At 43.4% G+C, this 16,293-nt stretch overlaps 1 long non-coding RNA gene across 1 annotated transcript; it reads left to right on the forward strand.

Annotated features, from left to right (window-relative positions):
• The first annotated feature begins 91 nt into the window (after window positions 1-91).
• On the forward strand, window positions 92-15,764 carry LOC144375369 (uncharacterized). The gene is made up of 2 exons (XR_013435100.1): window positions 92-255; window positions 13,414-15,764. It is a non-coding gene; the product is annotated as an uncharacterized LOC144375369 (long non-coding RNA).
• The last annotated feature ends 529 nt before the right edge of the window (window positions 15,765-16,293 follow it).

Consider the following 16,293-nt stretch of genomic DNA (forward strand, 5'->3'; position numbering starts at 1 on the left):
CAGCAAGCACTGCCGGCAGGCCTCGGCCAAGCAGGGGGTGGGGGGCTGGAGGAGACAATGCCTGGGGAGAGGCCCCAGCAAACCCGGGAAGGGTCAGATAAACAAGTCAGTGTGGAGAGGGAAGAGAAAGGAGAGTGGAGAGAAAAATCCTTGAGGATAAAACAGTTGGAAGGAGCAGAGATTTGTCTTTCCATAGGGGGAAATAGGGAGAAGGAAAGAGTATATTAAGAAGAGAGAATGGGAAGAATTTTCCAGGTAAGAATCTTCCCATGAAAATACTTCTTTTGTTTTTCTGTATCATTCGGCCAGACTTAAGATGAAAAAATTATAAAGATGACACAGATACTTTATTAAACGAAGAGGAAATAACTAGGCCAGTTCTGGGGGAAAATTTTTTTTTATATCTCAGCCCCTTTTTTCTTTGGTGATTGGAGGCTGGGAGACCTTATGATAGCCACCAAAGAGTCAGCATTTATAACGTGGGGTCTATCTTTGCAATGCCATTTACTTTCTTTTCCTTGGGGAGGGGAAGGGAAGGAAAACATCCTGGTCATGTGGTCACTCATTGATTCCCTTTATTCTACAAAAGCAGCTTCTCTGGCATGCTTGGGGATGACATTCAGAATTGATTCCTTTTACCTACTCCATGACTTCTTGGGGAATTGGGAGCTTCCCTGAGTCACACCTCCTTCCAGATGTGGGGAGGAGAGCACGACTCCAGGTTGTACTCTTGGGTGCCCAGTACCCAGTAGAAGCCAGAGTGGAAACCCAGTGGCCTGTAAAATTTTTAGAAAAACGTTAAAAAAAAAAAAAATCCAGAACTGGCATTTGCTACTTTCAGTTAGCTTTCTGGCCTCTTTTAAATTGTGGATGGGTGGTGGGCAGTTAATTAAAAAGGACGACTTTTAACTTTCGTGAATTCTTGATTTTGCTTTTTCCTAGAATTTTCTTACCAGAAATCTCGCTATTAGTTCTTTCAACTCCCAGTCAAGGGTAAGAAACTGTCCTCCCCGGTTGCCAGAGTACCTGCTGGTACTCTTCCCAGACGGCAGCATCGCTGCTTCTTCTTTCCTAGCCCAGAAGAGACCCAGGCCCAACGTAGGCTCTGGCCTGGGATCCTGGAAGGGGTGCCGGGGGTAGCGGGCATTCTGTGGCACCTTGCAAAACCCGGGTCCTTTGGGCCAATGGGGCTGGCTTGGGCCAGCGTTCAGCAGACTGTTACTGCAGGCCAAACCCGAGGAGTGGCAGCGGGGTGGGCGGGAGGGCGGGACAGGACGTCTAGCCAGGTGGCCACCTGGAGTGCCCCGCCCTCCCAGCCCCGCCCCCGACCGAGCTGGCGAGCCGCGCCCCCGCGCCCGCCCCGGTGACCGCCCCCAACCTAACACTGCCGCTCTATTTGCATAAGGAGGTGTCTCTGGGACCCGCCCGGGGCGCACGTGACCCCGGGGGAGGCGGAGGGAACCTGCTGACTTGACACGAGCCGCTTTGCGGCTCCCCTTGGCGCGGAATAGCGAGAGCAGCCGTGACCTCCGACCCCGCCCGCCGGCAGCCAATAAGAGCGCAGGTCGTCTCCAAACCCAAAATTTCCACGTCGGCAAAAGTCAAGATGGAAGGGAGCGGAGCGGAGCGCAGGGGGGGAGCCGGCCCGGGAGTGCCTGGCGACCGGCGCTGAAGGGACAGGCTGGGGACCCTGTGGCGGATGCACAGGGGACCATACGCGAGGGTGTCCCGAAGGGGCCAGGCCGGAGTGCGACCACCGCCCGTAGCCCCAGGAGACTCTGGACGCCCCACACTTCTCCAGCCGCCTGTGCACCCTGGCCCGAGATCGCAGCCCACTGCACGTCCGGCCCGGGCTCATGGGGGTCGTAGGGGACGGGACGGTGCGGGGCGGTGGGGAAAAAGATGGGGAAGGCACTTTCCAGACCTGTTGCATGGGCGCAACAGCTGTTCCAGCGCGGTATGTGGGGGGAGGGGCCTGCCGGGGTCCGGAGGGAGGGTGGTCGGAGGTACTTAAGGGACTGGGGGTGCAGGATCAGAGCGAAGAGCCGAGGGCCGGTGTTGGGGGGCTGTATGCAAGAAGAAAGGTTGTGTGTAGACGGGGTACGCGGGAAGCTCTGCTTAATAGGAGAATCCCGAAGAGTGGGTGGGTGGAGCAGAGGGGACCGAACTGCATAGACGCTAGTTCCCTTGGCTGGGCGCGGGCTGCTGCAAGATCGGGAATAGAACAGTGGGAATGGCTGGGTGAACTGGAGGCCCCGCAAAGCCTCGCTTTTCAGGCTGTCCCATCTGCGGGCATTTCTCGGGCCTGTGTTTGCCCACTCCCCATCTTCCAGCTCCGGGCATTCGTCCTTATGTAGCCCCCCCTCCCCCATCAACTTTCCAGATGGGAAACTAAAAAGTTGCCACAAGTTAGGAGTGAATGAATTAGTTTCTTACAAAAGTCTAAATCACAGAACCGAGGACGTGAGGGTTCCACCGGGAATGAGTTCTAATGGGGGTGGGTAGGAAGGAGGGGGAGGGTGTGTGAGGCCAGCAGTCCATTTGTTGTGACATTGCGATCAGAATTTGTCATACCCGGTTGTTAGAACACCATTTCTGTTGGGCTTTTGCTCCTGCTGACTGCGGCAGTAACTTTCCATAATTAATGACCCGTTCCATTATCGGTCGCATCCTGAGCTAAATTGCTTCTAACGAGTTATTCTTCTTTGTCTTCACTGGGGGTGGGGGAGCACACCTGCAGGAGGAAACTTCTAGAGGAAGATAGCCCGTTTGGTCTTTTGAGGCAAAGTTCTGAGACACTCCGACTCTGAGTATGATAGAAGTCAGTGCACTACAGAACTTTGTCTCTAGAGGCTGTGGTCGCCGCCTCCGCCGCGAGAGCTCCGGACGCCGGGCTGGGTGGCCCTGCTGGCCACGTCGCTGAGCCTTTCCTTTGGGGGAGGGGCGAGGCTAGAGCGGGTTCAAGTGCCACACGAGGAACTTGATCAACTCCTTTGAAGCCAGGGGGTTAAACCATGTAAAGGGGAGAAATCCCCCAAATCTGTTAATCTTACCTCGTGAACACCTCACTTCAGAGGACAGTTTTTGTTTTGTTTTGTGTGTATGTTTTGATTTAAGGGAAGGGGGAAGCTTTGTGTTTTTCAAGGTTATTTAAAAAATACTCAAAAGACTGGCTTCACTTATTGAGCAAGGAGAGCCGCAAGTTTATTAATGGGTGTGTTGGTGTGCAATGCCTTACAGGAATCTAAACTCTGCACCCTTAAAGAAGGAAATGATTTTGTTCCAAAGCCACGGATAATGCTCCCTTTTCTCAAGTGTCCTGATGGATAAATGAGAGCCTGCAAGGGTTGAGTTTGGAGATCTAGTCTCAATTCTGTTTCTGATTTAGGTCCAGTTTATTCTTATTTTTTAAAGCAGGATTCATTAATGGAAAGGAAGCACTTTTTCCAAGAAAGCATTTTGACAGACATTTAGGGAGGTGGCATTTATACTTTTGGGCTGTGAGATACTTTACATGGAAAAGCTGCTCTTCTCCTCCCTAATGGAATGTGGGTTGTGGTTCGTGAGTTCCTATCAATAGCCTGCTCTGTGCAGTGGGCAGTCACTGGCACTGAATTGTAGACCTGTACCATAGGCATTGCCCTGTTTGGGTTTTATGAGCTCTTGGCTGGACAGCTGATCGATCCAAGGAATTACAAAAAACTCCTTATTAACAAAGGCACTTATCCAACATTATGTGTGTAGTGCCTGCTGGGAGCCAGGGTCAGGGCACAGGGTGATGAACAGAAAGGAAATGGTGTGGGTGCCATGCTGCTGACAGCCAAACCAGGGGAGGACTTCCTGGCATAATCTGTGGGGAGCTCCAGAAGTCTTGGGGTTGCCTGTTTGTGTGACTGAGAGGTCCTTGATTAAAAAAGAAAGAAAGAAAGAAATCATCTATTTAATTATGTTCCAGCTGATTTATCATTGAAGAGCAGTGAAAATGGAGGAAGGGTAAATGGGGGAAAGTATTCAGTAATTTGGTTAGAGCCTAATGGACAGATTTGCCAGTTGATTTTCCCAGGAGTGCTATGTCTTGGTCCTCAGGTAGCCTGTGTGTTTTGATGTGGCTATTATCCATATTTTCTGCCTTTTCATCAGTGACTGTTTTGCTTAATTTTCTCAATCTTTACCTAAAAGGTGGCTGAATTTTATTTGTTGAGTTAAATAAAATGATTCAAACTCAGGTACCCCTTGTGTTCATTTGAGATGGAAATTACGCTTAGTTGTAAAGAAGATTCCCTTTCCTGATTTTTGTGTACAAATGTGTCCACAAGATATTCTGAAAATACCAAACACCTACAAAACTTAAGCCAACTTTGTAAGAGAATGCATGTGACTCTTTGAGGGGATAGGGTAGAGTCCTTGGCTAAAGAAGTGGTCATCCGTGCAAAGGTTTGGATCAGGACATCATCTCCAAGGAAGGGTAAGGTTTGGAGTCTCCAACAGGGTTCCATCTGGTTTGACTTTATGCTAATATGATTTGCTTAGAAATCTTTGCTTTGTTTCCTTCCTGAGATCTCGAATGAGTGAAAAGACTAACTAGTCTGGAAGGCTGTGGTTTATCTGGGTGCTAAGGATGCCAGGAATTGGAACTAGGAAATTCAGCAGTCTGGAGGTGTTTACTGCAAACCTGGCTTTGTCATCTCCTGAGCATGAGGAGGGATTCGGGCAGTGAACACAATAGGCCCAAATTCCAGCCTTCTTGGAGGTCATTTTTGTGGAGAGAGACAATTAAGTGTAAGCTAGTCAGAAAGATAGTAAGCATGCCAGGGAAGGGTGAGTGTTGTTTTCACCCAGATTGCTAGGTCCAAGAAAATCATCACCAATAGCCTACTTTGAGTGGCTCAAGCTCACCTGCTGGGTGTGGTGGCACATGCCTACAATCCCAGTGGCTCAGGAGGCTGAGGCAGGAGGGTTGCAAATTTGAAGGTTGCAAATTTGAACCCTGGTTCAAAAAATAACATTTTTTTTTAAGTGAATGAACTGAATGACAGGTGCACTTGAAACTATATGTAAACACTGGTAGTTCCCCCTCCTTTTTAAGAACATTTTTGTTTTCAAATGTAAAGGGTGGGAAATGGTGGAGGTGATGCTAGAAAGATCTTTGGTGAAGAGGCAGGAGCTGGGGGAACCATGTCACTGGGCCACTGAATCTTCACATGCATAATATCCAACCATATCTTCCAACAGCAGAATTCTAGCTAACCATGCATTTCAAAAAGTGTTTGCTCTAAAACCTCAAGAGTGCCTTCAACTATTAATTAAATAGTTGGGAGTAGGGTGGACAATATATTTCTTAGGATCTCCAGGAGCCACAGGTGTGCTGCCATTAAGTTCACATATGATATTCAGGAAGTACTTTTTTTTTTTTTTGGCTGTGCTTTTCTCATTATTTGATTTAAAATATTTTTTATTTACGTGGGCCTCACATGGAGAGCTTTCATTGGATAATCACTACAGACACAGGAAAACCTTAGAAATACGACAGCTGTGGGCACAAAAGGAAAAAGGCAGAATTCATTGATCACACTGCTCTCAGTGACATATCAAGAATAAAACCTGTGGTAACTTTGGAGGAGCTAGAAGGAGGGAAGAGGATGTCTTAGTATTCCTGGAAATACTAAGATACAAGTCTCATGATTCTGACCTGTAAATTCATTAAATGGTCAGTAGGAGAGCTAGCAGTGGTTTCACATAGGAAAAAGCCACTCCTGAAATGACTTCTCTGCTTTGCTTCTTAGATATAGCTCTTTTTTTGCCAGTTAATAGGAAAAATTAAAAACAAACAAACAAAACTACTAAGTTGCGCCAAGCCCTGTTATAAGCATTCACATACTCAATCATTTATTCTAGGAGACCAGAATTGTTAATATTAGTCCCATCTAACAGATGAGGAAATTGAGGCATAAAGAGGTTAAATAACTCACTGAACACACAGCTGGTCAGTGGTTGAAGCAAGATACAAGCCAAGCTGTGTGGGTCAGAGTCTGGGCAGCTGACTATACTGGGTATCATGCCTAATTGATCATGGTGTAGGATAAAGCTTGGGAGTCTAGGTTCAAGGTTAAAAGCCCTGAGCATATTAGGGCATAGCTCATTGCAAATCTTCAGTCTGTCTGTAGTATATGAGGTTTGTTTCCAGGGTGGCAGTTGCACTACTTTCGGGATTATTCTCATTATTTTCAGTTTACTGATCTTTCTTGCTGCCGGACAAAATTGAATGCTGAGAAAAAAAGGATAGTTTTTTAAACCATGCTCTAGATGTGAGAAAAGTAATAGAAATGGAAAATAATTAAATTGTGTTAATACGTTCATCGACAAGCTTCTGGTTCCTACCACATGTCAGTCCCTGGCTGTAAGCAAGCCTTTGAAATGTGGTACACACAGGGTGCTGTGACACCCACCTGAATATCCAGAAAGGCTTCCCAGAGGCTCTGAGAGCTGAATATGGAAGGATGTATGGGGAGTACCTAAATAAAGAGGGAAAGGCATTGTAGTTCAAGGGAACAACAAGTACAGGCTCATGGAAATATGCAACCTAATGTTGTACTTAGAACTAGGAAGTCTACTTGTGCCAGGTATAAAGGGCACGTGTAGGTGAGCAGTAGGAGGTAAGGCTGAAGAAATAGGCTTGGCTGAGCCCTGAGGGCTTTGCGTGTTACAATTTAAAATTGCGTGATCCATCCGGAATGTTTTGGGAAGCAATGAAAGATCTTAAGCAGGGAAATGGCCTGATCAGCTCCGTTTTTGTCTTCTGGCAGTAGAAAGGGTGAGTTGTTTGCGGGCGAATAGCCAGTTTTGAAGCTGTTAGAGAAACGCAGCAGGGGACACAAGGAGAGGTGGTGGTGTGCAAGAGATGGGTGTGGGGTGGCTTTTGGATGGCAGTAGGGAGGCCCATTGCCCAGGAGCAAGATGTAAGGACATTCAAGCAGTCTGTCTAGAGCCCCTTACATATATTTTGCTGGTAGTACTAACCCAGGGGATGAAATTGGCACTCCACTACTTTGTGTACATTATTTCCCAATATTAAACTTTTGCTTGGCTATAATCCCAAGTTAATTCTGGAAGTGTAATATTGGAAATAGCTCTTTAACCCTTTATGGTATATTGGAAATTTTACCATCATTCATCAAACCTTGAGAGTCAACCATTGCTAGCGCACAGTCAAAACGTATATGGAGTGGGAGGCAGGGGCCACTGAAGAGGGTTTGATGCAAGAAATGTTGGCAGTGGGCATGGGCAGGGTGGAGAGTGAACCCTAAAAGGAAGAGTGAAGAACTCTGGTGCTGGCAAGAATGGGGAGCTCTTCCACTCCTAGCCCTTCAGGGCTGAGAGAACAGTCCTGGGGAGCTGAGGCTACAGGAGGTGTCTGGGCCTTTGGTGGAGGAGGGAAGCAACCTATGCTCTGCAGGGGGGTGGGGGTGGGTAGCAGGGAGTAAAAACCCTGTATTCTCTCTCCTCTTGCCCTTCTGTCTCCTGCCACTGCTTCTCATTGGCTGAACCCAACTGGAGGCCACAATCAGGAGATCAGGGTGGAGAGTGGATCTGGGAAGTCAAATAGGGAATGGACAGCACAGGTTTATTTTTTGGCATCTTATCCTTTCTGTGAATACACAAAAGAAAAACTGTAAGGTCAATGAATTGGTTGGAGAATTCCTAGAACGTCTTCATCTTCAGAGTATTTTTTTTTTCTCTCATACCGTCATCTTCTGTGCCATCAAGGACACAAGTCCAGGTGCAGCATTCTGTAGGAGATGTTCCACTAGGTTCTCTGCACCCAAGCCACTGACACTCACTCCTGCAAAGTTTGAAGCTGGGCCTTTTAAACCCTCTCCCCCTTTTCTAATCATGGTGAAATATATGCAACACAAAATTTACCATTTTAAGCATTTTTGTATGTACATTTCAGTGACATTAGTACAATTTCACATTATTAGCTGTATGCCCATCACTGCCATCCATTTGCAGAATTTGTTCAGCTCCTCAAACTGAAACTTTGTACCCTTTCAATGGTAATTCCCCAGAGATGCCTGGGTTATTTTGAACTCATCAGAAGAGGCCAACAAAAGATTATCAGACTGGATTTCTGCAAAGGTAGAACATGTCAGTGACATGGTGCCACCTGGCTGACAGCACTTACAAGGCATTACTGGTTGTGAGATGCATCCTAATTTCAGAGATGTTAAAATGTTGGGAAAATATGTTGCTTAGAATGAATGAAATATGAATCCTTTTACAGCAGATCTCACAGCCAGTATTCTGTGAATGGGTTTCAGATGGGCCAAAAACGTGTTCTTTTCTGTCCTCAGGGAAGCCAAGCAGGACCTAAGGCAACTGGAATCCGTAGGCTGAAAAATATTGGCTTTGAGTGCTATTATCCGTTTACCCCAATGTGCCTTAAAATATTATCATTTTCTGCGTGTAATGTGATCTGAAAAAGACTAGGAAGCACAGCTCTGGCAGATCTCCATCTTTAGTCTGGCCAGATTTCTAGATTTATATTTAATTCAATATTATCCGTGTACATCTGTAGGCAGGAGGTACTGATGAGAGAACTGTTCAAATATGCTTCACCTAATGTAACAGTAAAGCTGGCATCCCAAGCTCTTGAGGGCCCTTCTGCATCAGGCTAGGAGAAGCACAAACCTTTGAGTACCCAACACAGGAAAAAATCTGTACCTACCTTCTGCACTACAGTTCCATTTGTACTGCTTAGTACAGTCTTGGCACTGACTGAAAGGAAAAAGAACTTACTTTACAAGAAGCTCAGAGGTTGGGAAACTCCAGGGCTGATTAATTTAGCAGCTTAACAGTGCATTAAGGACCAACGGTTTCCAGATCTCTTCCCGTTATTCTCGGCTTCTCTGCCTCGTTCTCAGACTAGGTTTTCTCATGAGTGTGGAGGCTGAATCAACTCCCAGCATGATGCCCTCACAGAATGTCCCTCTGTCTCTTGTTTTCTCAAGACTTCCTGGCACTTTCTGTGATTTCCCACTGGGTCAAATTGAGTTGGATGCCCGGGTGTTAACCAGTCACTAGTAGGGGGAATGGCCTAGATCAATCAGGACTGAAGTCTGAGTCCCGAGGAGCTAGGGTGGACCTTGAACCAAGTCAAATCTATTTGCAAAGAAGAGGTGGGGGACTGTCCCTTGGGTAGGCAAGAAAACATCTGCTGACCCACTTTGAGAGCGCAGTCTTAGAAAACTGCATCTCCATGGCAATTGTACACTCATTGCAGTATTGCCTTTAAAGGCAAAAATTTAGAATTAATCAGGAAGTCCATCAATAGAAGACTAGTTAAATGAATTATGATACAGCCATATGATGAGATAGGTAATAGAAAAGAATGAGATAGATATATGTGCAACCAACATGCACAGGTGAGTGAGACTTAAGTTTTCAATAAAGATAGTGTTGGAGAATAATAAATGGGATTCAATCCCATTTTGATCACTCTGTACATATAAACTCAAAATAGAAATAAAATCTGTCTGCTATGAAGGGGATTAAGGGTAGCGTGGTTGAGATAGAAATTTTCACTTAAAAGGTTACACATTTTGGGGGCTGGGATGTAGCTCAGTGGTAGAACACTTGCCCACTATGAATGAGACCCTTGATTCAATCCCTGGTACTGGGCAGGGGGATGGAAGTATGCACTTTTGATTGCTTGACTTTTTAACAAATTGTATATTACTTTGTAATTAAAAAAACAAGTTTGTCTCATGGGTAGAAGGCAAATAGAAAATAACATATTACTATTAATGAGATCATAATCCTCCCCCACATTATAGCTTCATATATAAAAACATCAACCCCCAATTTATTACTATCTTTTTTGAATCGCTTGCCTACACTGGGTGCAACTACTCTCTGGTAGTTAACAGAGCAGCCTCTTCAGCTGGGCTGTCTGAAACAGCAGCGTCTAACCACATGTGGCTATTTTAAGTTTATTAAAATAAAATTTAAAATTCAAGCCAGGCATGGTGGCACATGCTTGTAATCCCAGTGGCTCAGGAGGCAGAGGCAGGAGGGTCACAAGTTAGAGGCCATCCTTAGCAGTTTAGCAAGGCCCTAAGTAATTCAGCAAGACCCTGTCTCAAAAAATAAAAAAGGGCTGGGGAGGGAGCCCAGTAGTTAAGTTCCCCCGGGTTCAATTCCTAGTGGGGCTGGGTGGGAGAAGAAGAAGTCCTAAAAGAGAAAGAAAGAAAAAATTCAGTTCCTCATTTGCACTGGGCACATTCAGGTGCTCAACAGTCACACAGAACTAGTGGCTGCCGTGTCCTACAGTGTGGATTATAGAACATTCCCACCATTGTAGAAAGACCAGCTGGTCGGCAGGTTCCAAGCCTCTAACAGCCTGAGTTCAAGCATAGGCTTAGTTTCTTGGTAATTACGTGTCTTTGGACAAGATATTTAACCTCTTTGTTTTGTAGCTTTCTAGTTATTAAAACAGGGAAAATGATAGTATGTAGTACCCAGAATTGTTGAATAAATTAAAATTCTTGCTTAGTGCCTTGCTCATGGTAAATCAATAAAGTTAACTGGCATATTATGAGGAGCTATGATTTGGAAATGGTTTGTCCCTGAAAAGTTTATGTGATGGAAATTTGGTCCCCAATGTAATGTCACTGATAGGTGGTGAGACCCTTAAGAGGTAGGGCATAGTGGAAGGTAATTAGGTCCTGGGTCACAGCCCTCATGAATGAATTAATGCCTTTCTCAAGAATCTGGGTTATGTCTCTTGAGACTGGAATAAACCTCTCAAAACTGGATAAGTATATGCAGGATGGATTGTTATAAAGTAGGTGGGCCCTTCCTCTTTCTCTTTTGCACACGTGCTCCTCTTGTACAAACCCACTTCCTTTTCACTTCTCTGCCATGTTGTAGGCAGCAACAAGGCCCTCACCAGAAGCTGAGCAGATACTGGCACTGTGTTCTTGGACTTTCCCATTTCCAGAACTGAGCCAAAATAAACCTCTTTTATTTACAACTTATCCAGTTTCAGGTATTTTGTTATAGCAAAGTAAATGGGCTAAGACAGAAACCTTTCCCAATATTGATTTAGCATTTACTAAATCCAGCACCACTGTTTTGCTAAATAAGGAATGACAAGTTGAAATAGGGATGACAAGTGAAATAAAACTTCCCTGTCTCATGAGAAGAGTCAGGGGAGGGAGTAAGCCAGGACTGGTTCCAAGGCTTATATTCCTTGATGTTTATAAATGACATTTGGGATGGGGGAGTTGAATAATTAACCCTCCCTCTGGAGGCCCCTGCCTCCTGCCCTGCTCCTCCCTCTATGAACAAGAGCTGACTGGTTCAAAAGAACTATACAACTTCAGATTTCTGATTAACTTTCTTTTTGATGGTGGAGGGACTGGAGATTAGAGGACAATCATTTACCCAATTTTCTGTGCTGTGTGAATTTTCCCGTTTTCTTCTTGTGGATTTTCTAAAAGCTGAATAGCCGCCTTTAAAGGAAACCACTTTTGGCCAAATTAAGGAAGGAGAGCTCTTGCCAGAGGATGCAACAGGAAGAGGCGATTATCTTGAGAAGCTTCTAATCAAAGTTAAAAATCATCCTGTGTCTCTGCTTGAAGGTTCAGTGTGTGCACATATCCCTTGCTTGGGGCTGGGAGGCTTACAGGAAAGGACACGGTCACATCCCAGGGGTGGTTCAGGAAAAGAGGGGGCAACACTGTCTTTGGTTCTGCAATTGGGGGGACTTGTATCTGCCAGGCACTTCTGAGCTGGACCTAGGTTGGTCTTCACTGGTATAAATGGCATCTTAATTAGAGTTTCTTTAGAATCCTTTTCCTGATTTTTTTTTTTTTTTTGACAGCTTCTTGCAGTCAAAAAGATGTGCTTAATCCGGGAAGGGGACTGTGAGCCCCCTGCAGTGGCGCTGATAAGGAACTGTGCTGATAAGATCTTGCTTTGTGCTTCATTTTTTAAAATTTTTATTTATTTTTTTATTTTATTTTTTTTCATTGTTCAGTCTTTTTTTTTAATTAGTTACACATGACAGTACAATGATCTTGACAATTCATACATTTGAATCAAATGGGGTATAATTTCTCATTTTTCTGATTGTACAGGTTGCAGAATCACATTGGTCATACAGCATTTTTTTAAAAAAAATGTATATTTCTAATTTTTATATGACAGCGGAATGCATTACATTCTTATTACACATATAGGACCCAATTTTTCATACCTCTGGTTCTATGCATGCTTCATTTCTTAAGTTACAATTCCAGTTGGCTGTTGTTGAGCTGATGTGCTATGGAAAATGCCCCTTAAGCTTTTCAGTCTTTCTAAGCTGAGAGAGAGAGAGAGAGAGAGAGAGAGAGAGAGAGAGGTGTGTGTGTGTGTGTGTGTGTGTGTGTGTGTGTGTGTGTGTGTGTTTTAGGGAAGAGGCTTTTGAAGGGTCACTGAGAACTGGTTTGTTAGAGTGCTGGGACGTCCTGACTGGGGATTAAAGGAAGATGGGCATGCAGGACCAAAGTGGGCTGTTCGGCCATCGAAAGCCAACAGGTGATCAGGATTCCTCTGAACTTTGTGAAAACTGAAAAATGAATTCAGTTTGTTTTTCTAGCTTCCACGAGGTCACTTAAATCTGAGACACTTCACAATTAATGGATTGTGGATAATTTACATTGAAAAAAAATTGTATTTGATTATAAAACTAGAAAATACTATGAGACTTTTACACTCTTGTATCATTTCTTTCCCTCCAATTCAAATCACAAGGTTTCCTTTTGTTTCTGAAATAGGACTTTTTTGGGTGGGGACACCATACCAGGGATTGAACTCAGGGGCACTCACCCACTGAGCCACATCCCCAGCCCAATTTTGTATTTTATTTAGAGACAGGGTCTCCTCGAGTTGCTTAGTGCCTCACTTTTGCTGAGGCTGGCTTTGAACTTCCGATACTTCTGCCTGAGCCTCCCGAGAGGCTGGGTTTACAGGTGTGCATCACTGCTCCTGGATGAAATAGAATTTATTGAAGACCTATCATAGCACAGTGCCTAGAACATTTGCCACACTTGGTTTCAATTCTAAGCTCCCAAGCGTACATTTACCTATTTGTTTCCACAGCTCAACACACAGTGCTATTCCAGGCACATAGTGGCTGGTCTGTCAATATTTCAACATGCAGATGAGTTTGTGTCCTAACCTCTGTGTGTGCCTGTGTGTGAGTACCTTGACTTTGAGAGTTAATATAATTTCAATTTATTTCACTGATGTTGATCCCTTGATTTGAAGTTGAGTTAACCACACCCTCTCATACAGCTGCCTTCCAAGTTTTTCTTCTGTGGAGTTGAGTTAAAGCACGCATTTTTCTTCCAACATTTTTTTTTTTTTTAGGTTGATCCTGGTTTGGGAAACTTCCAGGCTGGAGTGATTACAATCAAAAAAGGTGTTTCTCCTGCCTCTTCCTGATGCCAACACACCTTCTCTCTACTAAAACTGTATCTCCAATTAATGTTTTAAAGGGCAACATCTTGCGAATGGGCATATCTACCCTGGGAGGCAGATGGATACTTTGTAAGAGGTACTTGGTCACCAAAGCATTCAATTGTGTATCCTCAACTTTCCCCTCCACAAGTTTCTAAGGAAGATGTGATACGTCATCAGAACACTCTGGGCTCAGGATTTTTTTTTTTTTTAATCTTCTCCTACCTTTCCTTTGCCCATCATCCTTTTCTTACTCTACAAAAGAAGGCCCTGCCCTCCCCAATTCCATATCTTACTGAAATGCATTGCCTGGGGTATAAAAACCTTTGTGAGCCGAGTGCAGTGGTGCCTGCCTGTAATCTCAGCAGCTTGGGAGGCTGAGGCAAGAGGATCGTGAATTCAAAGACAGCCTCAGCAAAAGCGAGGCACTAAGCAACTCAGTGAGATCCTGTCTCTAAATAAAATACAAAATAGGGCTGGGGGTGTAACACAGTGATTGAGTGCCCTTGAGTTTAATCCCTGGTAGTCTCTCCCAACCCCTCCCCCGCAAAGTTGGTGAGATGAAAGGGACAATTTCACTCAACAACACACATTTATTGAATACCTACTGTATGCCAATTCTAGATGATGAACTACCACAACAAACACAACAGTGAAACATCTCTGTGCTCATGGGTTTTCCATTCTAGCACTCTTGCTTTTCTGCCAAGAAGGAAAAAAAAGTGTTATGCATGTTTTAATCAAGCCCTATAGTTTAATCAAGGCCCTATAATTTTCCCATGAGTCTCACAAAGAAATGCATTCCAGAAAATTCTCCTTTATATGATTTAATTATTATATATCAAAACCTATATTTAGGTTATTTGGCTCAATTGTATACTAGTAATAATTGTAATGATTCAGTCTGGAAAAACTAGTTAACACATGGAGCAATAATGGAAAATTAAAACAAATTTAAGTCACACTTTATATATGTATTTTCATTGTAGAGAAGTATGGATATCAACAAAAGTCTTTAAGTAAAAAAAAAATCATGATTAAAAATTGTAGAAAGGCGGAATGAATTACAGTTTCAAGAAAAAAGGAGACATTATAAAAGTTCTAATTATTAGGTAAGAGCTTGATCAGACATTTTTAAATAGGTAAATGTTGGTATCAAATTACTGTAACATTTAAGTTTCACTGGATACATATAAAAGAATGTCACTTTTATTCAAAAACTTCAGTGTTTTCAATGACCACAAATCACATCTTTTGCAACTATTTAAACTTATGAAAAATGTTAAGCATCTACTTAAGTATGTGTGAGGGGCACATAGTTTCCTCAAAGTTCTTGTGGGGATAGGGGGCCAGCTATGTTAACAACATCTGAAGGCCAGACTGCAAGTTATATTTTTCTGAGAAGGGAGGTGGTGGGTGGAGCAGCACCATAAATATGTGGCAATATTGCCTGAATGTAAGTGATATTTGGCAGAATCATACTGAAGCTTTTCCTGGAGGGATAGGAAAAGTATGAAGATCACTTATAAAATACTGACTCAGGAATCTCTAGTTTTCAGTGTGATCTGGCAATCCCACTCCCGGGTACATATCCAAAGGAAATGAAATGAATATGTCATAGAGACATGTGCACTGCTAGGTTCACTGCAGCTCTGGTCATCATAGTCAAGAAATGGAAGCAACCTAAGTGCCCATCAGCTGAGGACTCAATGAAGAAAATATGGTGCATGTTCACAATGGAACACTAGTTGGTCACAGAACGAATGAAATCCTGTCATTGATGACAACATGGATGGAACCGGAGATCATTACATCAAGTGGAATTAGCAGGAAGACAAGAACCTCATGATAGCACGCATAGGTAGAATCAAAAATGTCAATCTCAAAGTTGAAAGTAGAAGGGTGCTCACCCGGGAGAGACTGGGAAGAGTCGTGTGGAAGGCTGATCAAGGTGACAGATAAACAGGAGCAACAGTTCTGTTGTACTATTGCACAGTAGGGAGACTATAGATACCAATAATAAACCATGTATTTCAAAAAAGCTAGAAGAAAAGATTTAGAATGTCTTAATCATAAAGAAATAATAAATGTTTGCAGGGGTAGATATATTTAATCTGATTTATTTATTTATTCATTTTTTTCTGATTTAAAATATTATACAAAATGTATACATGTATTGAAATACCACATTGTAGTCCATTACTATCTACATTTTTTATGGTTTTATGTATCAGTTTAAAAAATAAATTTAATTTAAAATAGTCACTGGTTTTAAGTAATTAATTAAATTAACAACATGAGTAATTAAATATTATGATTATTTTAGATTGTCAACTCTAGACACTAGGAAGTTTTGATAACATTATGAAGATTCAGTCCTATTTTGATGAGCAACTCTGTAGCCATAATCCTGCAATCCATTTATACCTGGGCATTAGCATAGATGGTTTGGAGCCTCTTCATAGGTTACTTGCATGAATTCAATTCAAATTTGGGAGAACCATACTCTAGGGACAGTGTACGCATCATATACTACCCCTTACATTGTACAATATGTCATATTTCATGCCTGTGGCAAATATTTATTAAGCAAGATGTGCCAGACATTATGCCTAGCCTTTGTGTAGGTCCAGAGTTCATTTCTTGGAGAGGATCAGGTGAGCATTCAGGGCCGGGGGGAAAATAGGTAGGGAAAAGCTTCTACCCTTGCTTGTGAACCAGTACAGAGTAAGCAGGAACTATATATAAGCTGCTATTAATTAATTAAAAGTAATACTACTGCTTACTAAT

This window comes from Ictidomys tridecemlineatus, chromosome 2 (assembly GCF_052094955.1).
Source record: "Ictidomys tridecemlineatus isolate mIctTri1 chromosome 2, mIctTri1.hap1, whole genome shotgun sequence".
NCBI classification, from domain to species: domain Eukaryota; kingdom Metazoa; phylum Chordata; class Mammalia; order Rodentia; family Sciuridae; genus Ictidomys; species Ictidomys tridecemlineatus.